Source organism: Apium graveolens, chromosome 3 (assembly GCF_009905375.1).
Source record: "Apium graveolens cultivar Ventura chromosome 3, ASM990537v1, whole genome shotgun sequence".
NCBI classification, from domain to species: domain Eukaryota; kingdom Viridiplantae; phylum Streptophyta; class Magnoliopsida; order Apiales; family Apiaceae; genus Apium; species Apium graveolens.
This window is the reverse complement of record NC_133649.1, coordinates 240,695,975-240,707,607: the sequence shown is the minus strand read 5'-3', so window position 1 is coordinate 240,707,607 and position 11,633 is coordinate 240,695,975.

The following is an 11,633-nucleotide window of genomic DNA, read 5'->3' as shown; positions in this document are numbered from 1 at the left end:
AGAGAACTCAGAGTTATCGACAAGTCAACATTCATTAGAGAACTCTGAGTTATCGATAAGTCAAATTCCACTAGAGAACTCAGAGATATCGGTAAGTCAAAATTTACTAGAGAACTCTGAGTTGTCGACAAGTCAAATTGGACTAGAGAACTCTGAGTTATCGATAAGTCGATTAACCATTAGAGAATTCAGAGATATCGATAAGTCAAAGTGAAGATATGAAGACTAGAGATCTCTACAAGCCAAATTCTCTTATAGAGAACTCAGAGACCTCTACAAGTCAAATTTAATATGGAGCATTAGAGATCTCGATAAACCAATATACTTATCGAGATATCAAGTTCTCTATAGACCAAATGGAGATCTCGAGTTAAAATCTCAAAGTACAAAATTGCAGATCAGTTCAATATCCAAGATTAACAATCAACAAACAATCCAAACAGTTGGATTGACAAGTCTACAAAAAGTAGCTTTAAGGATGTGTAAGATCAATGGTGAAGATTAACTGACAAAGGAAGATCAAGATGATCACAAGATGCTAACGATATGCTAAGCCAGAAATAGAAGATACATTTTTCTATAAATGGAAATGACAAGTGACTGTTTACAAAAGCTAATAGCATGTCTTATTGTACACTGTATAAACCCGTAGTTAACTGAATTATAAAGTTAACTTTGGTCCTTTAGTCAGTCGTAACAATTTAGATATAAAATCTTGTAACTCTCTTAAGAAGAAGCTAAGCTCTTTATCAACAAAGAGCCTAGAAATTTTGTAGCAAATATTCTTAATTTTAATATAAAATTAAGTGAGTTTTGAAGACTTGTGTTCTTTATTTTCTGCAAGTTCAATTTCTGCATGAACAAATTTTTTACTACAAAATTTAATTTACTTTGTTCAACCATAAAAGATTCAAGAAAAGGTCAAAAACAGTAAAACACATTCACCCCCATGTGTGTTATTCATTTCCTAACAAGATGATGGGCACAAGTAGTATAATTGACTAGTCTTGTTTTGTGGTCTTTGTTACTCGAGTAATTATGTCCGTATGGGTATTTCAAAACCTAGTGCCCTAAGACCATCTGGTTTGGGAGTCATTGGCCCAAAACTCGCTAAATGGGTAACATAGAAAGCCTAAGAAAACGGACATTACACAATCAATTAAAAAAAGAAAAAAACTGTAAATTTTGGCTAGATACTTGTTTTGATCGAGACTGGATATGTTCAATATTGGTTAAAAAAAGAAAATATACTTACTCAATTGATTCTTCAGAGACCTACTTTCACGACACACCTTGAGATTTTTTATGAACATTCAGAGTCGATATAAGCGGATTGTTGATATCTACATCTTGGTTATAATTAGAAGAGTTTTAAAGGCATGTATTTTTCCAATAATTATTATGTTGACACTGATAAATGTTATTGTTGATAGAGTTTGGACACTTACTAAATTATTTAACAGATTTTATGCGCATATCTTTTGTAAACCCTTAAGAGACAACACTCCTCTTGTAGAGATCGTCTATGAATTTAGCGGGTTGGTAAACCTAAAACTTCTTGTCACGCCTACGAAAAGAAGAATAAGACTTTTCTTAGGTAGCATTTTTCTTTTTGATTTTTCTCGAGGACGAGCAAAAGATAAGTATGGGGGCATCTGATAGGTCCATATTATTGTATATTATTAATACATATTATACGTTCATTTTCGTAATTTTTTAATAAATAAATTGTTTTACTTTATTTTGTAGGAAAATAAATAAAATCAGAATTTGAGCAGAAAAAGGTGAGAATGGCAAGGAGGTGGATAATACTTAAAGCTAAAGAAATTTGAATACTTATTGGAGAAAAAAAAGGAAAACAAAGAAATATATCCTAAGCAGGATTTGATATTTCAAGACTCAAACCCTCATATTTTTCCTATATATATATATATATATATATATATATATTGGTCTCCCCTCTTGTATTTTACACACCCCAAAACTCAACACCTAGAACACCAATCTAGAGCTAGAATTTTGTTAATTAATTATTTTTCTCATATTTTTATCATGTGTAGCTAAATTTATTCTTTAGTATTAAGATGAAGTTAATTTAATTGCTTTGACATCTTCTCGTTCCTATTATTTGATTTCCATGATTTTTCTTGGTGCTTAATTGTTCAATTGACAAAGTGATTTTGATATATTATTGTTACCGTATTTATTTTTCATTATCTATGCTTACTCCATGAAATTTTGATGGATTATTTTTAGATAACAAGTTTCAAAGTATATGTTTATCTTGTTAATTGATATACGTTATTTTTGTGGAAAAAAAAAAGAATAGATTTTAGGGCGAGTTGATATTAATTGTGATTGATCAACGGATTCGGATTCCTAGATTTTTCATATTATTTGTTATTTGCTAACTAGATTAAACAAATTTCATCTCAAATTTATTTTTCTAGTTTGCCTGATTTAAATTGTTAAGATTTTGAAAATTCGTAGTATTTGTGGATCGACCTGTAATTTCTACAACAAAATATTATGTGCTTGCAGTTCTTATATTGTTACATACTAGTTAACCTTTGGGGCGATGCTCTCAGTTTGTACCTTAAAAGTTATAATATGTCCATTGATGGAATAGACGAAAGTGACTTGTTAAAAAAATTATGTGTAATGAATCGAGAGCAATATCAAGAAAAGAAAAGTATAAATAAATTAACAATATACTAAAATAGAGTACAACTGGTGTCATCCAAGCTAATATGTCAAATTATTATGCTATGATGATGTCATGGCTGCTTATGTGTCAATTCTTATTTAATCTCATATTTATATTATTTTAAAATCTCCTCTTTCATATTCTCTATTTCTCTCTCTTTATTAATTGTCATCCTCCATTTCTAACTCATTAATCTCTACTAATTCTCGGTCCTCCCCATTTTTCATCCCCCTCTAATTCTAATTACTCACTCATTTTTTATTTTTTGACTGATTCGTAATATTTTAAAATTTTAAGTAAAACTTGTAAAATAAAATCTTGTTATGACCTTTATATAACATACACAAAAAAAATTATTTTTACATTATTATAAAAATGTTAATATATAACCTTTTATTTAATATATATTTAACATAATTATTTACTTAATTAACACATTCATTTCAAAGAAATTAAATATTAATTGGTCATGGACCCGGAAACTAATTTAGTAAACTAGAGAGGGAATAATATACCGCAAGGAGGGAGTATAGAAGGGGGATGAGTGATTCCATATTAGATGCCGGTCGATTCCTCGGTTTCGTACAGAAATCAGTTGATGCCTTCTCCTCTACCATCCAACTACTTTTTTTACTCCAATAGCAAACAGAATAATGTTTTTAAAAGCTCAGGGCATATTTATCTTATGCCTTACGTAAATACTTATCTCGGACTGTTTGTCGACCCAACTTATAAGTTGAATTTATAATTTATAAGTTGATAAGTTGAATGTTAGTAACGACGTACTTTTTTTCAACTTATTTTGATTTTTTACTTTTTTATTAATTTTAGTTTTTAAATATATATTTTTAAATGTTATGTTAATTTAAAAGTCATGGATTAAGATAATCGTACTTAAAAATTATTTATTTTAATTCATTTAAGTTAAAAAAAAATTGACTTATAAGTAAAGTTAACCAAAAACTTACATAACTTATAATTATTTATTTACTTATCACTTTTAAACCACTTATTAATTTTAAGTTATAAATTATTTATTTGAAAATTTCTCAAATGGAGCTTAGATCATCGAAAATAACTAATGTGTTTGTATTCAATTATTCTTTTTAACCTTTTATCTTTGGTTCGGGAATCCATACCCAATCCTTCGCATTTATTTTAAATAACAAACATATATAAGAATTTAAAATATTATCGAATACCAACACTATGGGAAAGAGGTTAATAAATATTAGTTCTGCATCGAAGCCAAAAAAATTTAAAAATGATGTCTAGCTGGGTTTAGAAAAAATCCCTAATTTTTCATATTTGTTGTGGATCAATGTAAAAACGTGTTCATTACACCGATTTATGTGCGTGTAGAATAATTATTATTTTTTACAGGCAATTTTGACTTATACTTCCTCGGTTCCATTAGATAATATATGTAGGGGCGTAAGAAAAAATATAATTTAGTAAAAAAAAATAAGAAAAGTGGGACTAGTTATTATTTAATATATAAAATGGGTATAGTAGAAGAGAAAAATAGTGATAGTAAGTGAATGTAGTTATAAAATTGAGAGAGAAGTAGTAAAAAGAAAATTATATAAAAATGAACAAGTACAGGTACAATCGGTTCAAACAAAGTTGTGCTTGGTAAAACAATATTTAAAAGTTGTTAAGCTGTTTATTATAGTTCCTATTCTTTTACATAAGAAGAAATGTGAGTGGTGGGTTGGTAAGATGGGCACAAATTTTGGATTTATTTGGTAGCATAGTTGTGAATATGGGGCTGGGTATCTTTTGTTAACCTCGACTGTCTCATCTCTTAAATTATCACACTTCTGTCTACCAGATTTCAATTTCCGGAAAATACTCACTCCTACTCACTTTTCCTTTTTCTACCTATTTTATTATTCACCTTCATCTTCATTATCTGTCATTAACTATATCAATTTAACGTCATCTCCCGATCCCCTTCTCACTTTTTTTGCCCGCTATTTCATTATTCCTTGATCACTTTTTAACGTGTTTCCAATGATTTTTTGGTTAGAGTAAGTTGTGCTGACATTTGAATTTTGTCACAGTGTATAAACAATGTTATGCAGTAAACAAGCTCTCGGGGAAATGAGTTATGAACTTCTACACACACAAAGTTATGAACTTCTGGACACCCAAGTGAATCTAATATGGGAAGTTGATGCAGTTAATGTTGAGAATCTCACTAACAAGTATAGCAACATAGAGGCAAGTGTATAAAGAATTTAACAAGTTTAGGCCAAGACCACAGTTAACAAAACAAAACATGCAGGTAAACAAAATCAGTAACTGAATTAACGTAGAGAGAAAGAAAGATGTACCCGAAACCATAGCTTTCAACAGTGACTGAAATAAAGGTTTACAGATACAAAACGCCAAGAAAATGATTACAGCTGAGTCACCAGGCCTTGCTCGAAGTCCTGGCTGCTCTTGAAGAGATTATTGCCCCCTACCTGCTGCGTTTGGGATGTGCGCAATATCTCCACCAGGATAAAACAGCTCGGAGTTTATGTTAACAGCAGCAACAAAACCTCCACTTCGACCAGCACCTCAGTCGCTGGAAAATATCAGCACTTCAGTTCTTGTGGGAGAGAAATGCAGAGAGGTTGAAGAGAAGAGATGAGAATGTAGTGTGTTCTCTTTTTACTATTCATTCAGTTTAGCCTCTATTTATAGGAGAGGAAAAATGAAACTGTCAACACACTTAATGTCTGAATTAAACTGCTTCATTAATAAAAAATAAAAACTGATCAGATTTTGAATTCATTAATGAAAAAATCAAAATTGATCAGCTTTTGAATTTAAATTATTTGTAACAGCTTTTCACATTAACACCCACATTATTATCGGAACTTAAGTTAAGTTCTGATTTAACTCATCAGTACTTAAGTTCTGATTCTGATATCAGAACTTGTTAAGTTCTGATTTTATTCATCAGTTCTTAAGTTCTGATTCTAATATCAGAACTTGTTACAGATCAGATTATTTGCAGGTTCAATATATTTAGACTACTTAGCCTATTTCAGAACCCAGCCCAATAATCCAATCACCGATAAATAAATTCGAATTAAAATAATTCTCAAATAAATAAAATCCTCGCCCAGGTCGCCTCGCGTACGCGAGACGCCGAGACATTCGCCCAAATCGCCCTTCGACCCGACCCGGTCCGGTCCGGTGCGGTGCGTGGCGGGGCGGGCGCGCGCGTGTGTGTGTGCGCGTGAAGCACACAACAACACAATGGACCATCACACACCTTAGTAGTTGTATACTACTCATGTGGGTAATACCATATAAAGCACACAACCCCCTTTATTTATTTCAATGTGGGACAAACATTCTCAAATTTTTCCAAGCTTTTCCAAGCTACTTTCAACTCTCATTTCATATGGATTTCATTAAGAAAATTCTTAAAACCATACATGAAAATTTAAGTTCAAATATCATTGAACAATTTCCAATCATTAGATTTTAGGATTATCATCAAGAACATAATTAAATTAAGCTCTAAAATCCTAATTTTCTAACAATCCCCCACAAATCCATACAGAAATGTGATCAATTTCCCATCATGACTTGTTTTTCAGAGTCGGTACCCTTCCGGGTTTGAACCCTCCTAATTCCTCTACTTCAATGGCTATCGGACTCAGATGGAATGTTTCACCTTGAATCTTAATCCGTTTAGTATAACCATATTCCATAGACGACGACAAGTCAAAGGTTATGGTGCCAATCTACGGCTTTGAGACATTAATGGTCATGTCTCGATCCTGTTCGTCGAATGCTTCAAGGATTAACCCTATCCTCTAATTGCGACCACACAATTACATTCGCTTAGCTGGGCATCTCCAGAGATATACTGCCTCTATCTCGTCAAATGACTTGATCCCATTCAGAGTTTTACCACTCTTGCTTTTCTGGCAGTGTCAGTACCTTCTAGGTTTACAGGGGATAGACTCAGATACTATAGTATCATCTATGTAGCAAAGGTACTACCAACTCATCCTTACAGCTTGTTATTACCCATTGAATACACTTCGAGGGATCTCCTCTCATGTGTATTGGGTTCCCACTGTTGATGAATTATGATGGGTTGACAATCCCATCCCCAACTTTGACTTAAGGACCACTGCAGGTCCCAGTCCTTTAGTAAGAGGATCAGCTATATTATTCTGAGTTCCTATGAACTCTATAGCTATGATCCTATCAGTCACTAAACCCCTTATAGACTTGAGTCTAACTTGGATGTGTCTCTTAGTTTTAGCATTATGCTTTTTACTGCTAATCTTGTCGATAGTTGTTCGACTATCACAGTGAATAGCAATAGCAGGGAGCGGTCTGCTTACTACAGGTATTGCAGACATAAGTCCGTGTAACCATTCAGCCTCCGTCCCTGTGGCATCAAGTGCACACAACTCAGCCTCAAAAGTAGACTGAGTAACAATAGTCTGTCTGCTTGACTTCCAGGATATTGCTCCACCAGCCAAGGTGAACACGTATCCAGTCACTCCATTGGAACCAGACTTCTTAGCTATCCAACTTGCATCACTGTACCCTTCAAGCACACCAGGAAATCTCCTGTAGTGTAAACTAAGGTACATTGTGCCTTTTAGATATCTAAGTACTCTATCAAGAGCATCCCAATGAGTTCTGTTTGGACAGCTTGTATATCTCGCCAATTTAGACACAGAATATGAAATATCTGGTCTAGTACAGTTAGCAAGATACTGCAAGCTCCCAATAATCTGAGAATACCTTAACTGAGACACAGGCACTCCTGAAGTATTCTTGACAAGGGCAACTTTCGAATCATAAGGTGTACTAGCGATTCTACACTGTGAATAACCATATTTCTCAAGTATAGATTTCTCTATATAATGAGATTGAGTCAATGTTATTCCTTCAGTGGACTGAATCAATTTGATTCCAAGAATCACACTTGCCTCACCCATATCCTTCATTTCAAAATGCCTTTTCAAGAATTCTTTAGTCTCGTTAATAATCTCAATATTGGTTCCAAACAATAAAATATCATCCACATATAGGCACAAGATAACACACTCATTACCTTTAACTTTAGTGTAGACACACTTATCACTTTCATTAATCTTATAACTGAAAGGCAATATAGTTTCATCAAACTTTTTATGCCAATCTCTGGGAGCTTGTTTCAAGCCATAGATGGACTTGATCAACTTACATACTTTCCTTTCATTGCCTGATGCAACAAATCCATCAGGCTGATCCATATAAATCTCTTCCTCAAGTTCACCATGAAGAAAAGCCGTCTTTACATCCATCTGATGAATGATAAGACCATGGACTGAAGCTAATGCTATAAGCATTCGGATTGTTACCATTCTTGCAACCGGAAAGTATGTATCAAAATAATCAATTCCTTCCTTTTGCTTAAAACCCTTAGCTACCAGTCTAGCTTTGTACTTATCTATTGAGCCGTCAGGGTTCAACTTCCTTTTAAAGACCCATTTGCACCCAATAGTAGAACACCCAGGAGGGAGATCAACCAACTCCCATGTTCCATTGGAAACAATAGAGTCAATTTCACTCTTGACAGCGCCCTTCCAGTGCCTTGACTCAGAAGAATCCATAGCTTGCCGGAAAGTTAAAGGTTCGTCCTCGATATTGTAAGTGATGAAATCACCTCCAAAATCCTTAGCTATTTTTACACGCTTACTTCTCCTTGGTTCCTCTAATTCCTTAGGAATAGAGCTACTACTAGGTTCCGCCCCCACATTTGTCATCTTTTCCACATGATCAGGAATAGAACTTGATGTGTGAGTAGGATCTTCCTCAGAAGTCGTTTCAGGTATTCCAGTCTTCATAGGGTAGACATCCTCAAAGAATGTCGCATCTCGAAATTCAACTATTGTGTTTGCCACTATACCATCTATGTCAGATTTTAACACTAAAAATCTCATAGCTGTAGTGGTTTCAAGATAGCCCAGAAAGATACAGTCAACAGTCTTTGGACCTAGTTTCTTTCTCTTGTGTTCAGGAACAAGCACCTTAGCAAGGCACCCCCACACACGAAGATACTTAAGACTAGTCATCCTGCCTTTCCATAACTCCAAGGGTGTTTTATCCATGTGTTTCAGAGGGACTCTATTCAAAATATGGCAAGCCGTATTTAGAGCCTCTCCCCACATGTATTTAGGCAACCCAGAGTTAATAAGCATACTATTAATCTTTAAATGTTCTGTTCTTTCGCTCAGCAACCCCAATAGACTCAGGTGTGTATGGTGGAGTAACTTCATGAACTATACCATTGTTTGCACAAAATTCATTAAAAGTATTACTCGTATACTCACCACCTCTATCAGATCTCAATCTTTTAAGTAACTTACTAGTTTGTTTTTCTACTTCAGTTTTATATATAATGAATTTACTAAGTGCTTCATCCTTATGTCTAAGTAAATAAACATAACAATATCTACTACTATCATCTATAAAAGTAATGAAGTATCTAAACTGGTCCTTGGTCAACACACCACCAAATTCACAAATATCAGTGTGTACTAAATCTAACAAGTCTGAATCCCTAACAACGTTATGAAAAGGTTTCCTTATCTGTTTAGCAGACACACATACTTGACATTTAGAATTCTTTTCTATGGTATATTTTGGAATCAACTCTAAGTTCATCATGTTCTTAAGAGCACCAAAGTTTAAATGACCTAGTCTAGCATGCCATATATTTGAGGATTCAATACAATTAACAGTAGGAATAACATTATTATTCAAACTTCCCAAAACGGAATCCGCATTAATAACAAATAAACCATTTGACAAGTAACCCTTGCCAAAGAATGTACCAGTGTGAATAAGAACTACTTTATTACACTTGAACGAAATTTCAAAACCACTAGAAACTAAACAACTTCCACTTATTATATTTCTACGCATGTCGGGAACATGATGCACTCTCGTCAGAGATAGAATACGTCCTGAAGGGAACTTCAGATCCACGTTTCCAACTCCATGTACTTGAGCAGCACTAGCATTCCCCATCTTCACAGTCAGGCTATGACTCTGTTGATAAGATACAAATAAACTAATATCAGCACAAATATGTACATTAGCTCCAGTATCTATCAACCATTCATTTGACAGATAGGTAGAAAATATCACAGGGTTGTAGGATACATACCGGTCAACGTTGGTTTCAGAAGCCGTAGCCTCACCAACAACCATGTTCACTACAGGCCCACTTGCGGTTCCAAGCACAACATTTGCTTGTGCTACCTCGGTTTTCTTCGCTTTCTTCGTAGGGCAGTCCTTACTCCAGTGCCCAACCTGCCCACAAGACCAGCATGGTTTGTTTGCCTTGGGTTTCTTGGCCTTGTCCTTGTCACTCTTAGGTTTATTACTATTAGCTTTCTTAGCAAAAGTCTTCCTCTTTTGTCCTACAGTTGCTATGTTTACCTTCGAGGTACCGTGTTCAGTTGGCATCACATGTCCCTGTTTGGACTTGTGTTGTTCTTGTACCGAGATGTCCAGCATAAGGTTGGTCCAGGTGATCTCTCCTTTCTGTCTTTTCAGGGAGAGAGAGAACTCTTCCCAAGACTTCGGGAGTTTTTCAATCACACTCATCACCTTGAACTTCTCCGGGAGATTCATTCCAGACTCCTTCAAAGCATGCACTATCATCTCGAACTCATGCACCTGCTCAGTCATGGACTTATTGTCCACCAGCTTGAACTCGAGGAACCTTGCCACAGAATACTTTTCTAGACCTTGTGAGTCAGTATTATGTGTCTGGTCCAGCTTCTCCCATAAGAGTTTTGCAGAGTAGGCATCAGAAGAATAGACATCAAACAAAGTGTTTGTTAGTGCCGCAAGAATGGCCGCTCTAGCCACCCCATCCTTTTCAGCCCACTTCACAAAAGCCTTAACTGTGTCAGCCTTCTCTTGATCCACTACTGGTTTCTCATATTCAACAACCGGCCACAGACCCTTTATAGTCAACCACAGCTTCATCTTTTTCTGCCAGCGAGAAAAGCCAATGCCACCGTTGAATTTCTCCGGTAAACCGGTTAGTTCAACAGCCTGTGGGAAACTATAGGTGGTCCAATCAATGGCCCCAGGAGTTACACCCGAACTGCTACCACCACCAACGATAACCTCACTTTCGTTAACCATTATGCTAAATTCTAAATAAGCAATAATCTCTTCAAGAATGTTGAGAATCTCACTAACAAGTATAGCAACATAGAGGCAAGTGTATAAAGAATTTAACAAGTTTAGGCCAAGACCACAGTTAACAAAACAAAACATGCAGGTAAACAAAATCAGTAACTGAAATAACGTAGAGAGAAAGAAAGATGTACCCAAAACCATAGCTTTCAACAGTGACTGAAATAAAGGTTTACAGATACAAAAGGCCAAGAAAATGATTACAGCTGAGTCACCAGGCCTTGCTCGAAGTCCTGGCTGCTCTTGAAGAGATTATTGCCCCCTACCTGCTGCGTTTGGGATGTGCGCAATATCTCCACCAGGATAAAACAGCTCGGAGTTTATGTTAACAGCAGCAACAAAACCTCCACTTCGACCAGCACCTCAGTCGCCGGAAAATATCAGCACTTCAGTTCTTGTGGGAGAGAAATGCAGAGAGGTTGAAGAGAAGAGATGAGAATGTAGTGTGTTCTCTTTTTACTATTCATTCAGTTTAGCCTCTATTTATAGGAGAGGAAAAATGAAACTGTCAACACACTTAATGTCTGAATTAAACTGCTTCATTAATAAAAAATAAAAACTGATCAGATTTTGAATTCATTAATGAAAAAATCAAAACTGATCAGCTTTTGAATTTAAATTATTTGTAACAGCTTTTCACATTAACACCCATATTATTATCAGAACTTAAGTTAAGTTCTGATTTAACTCATCAGTA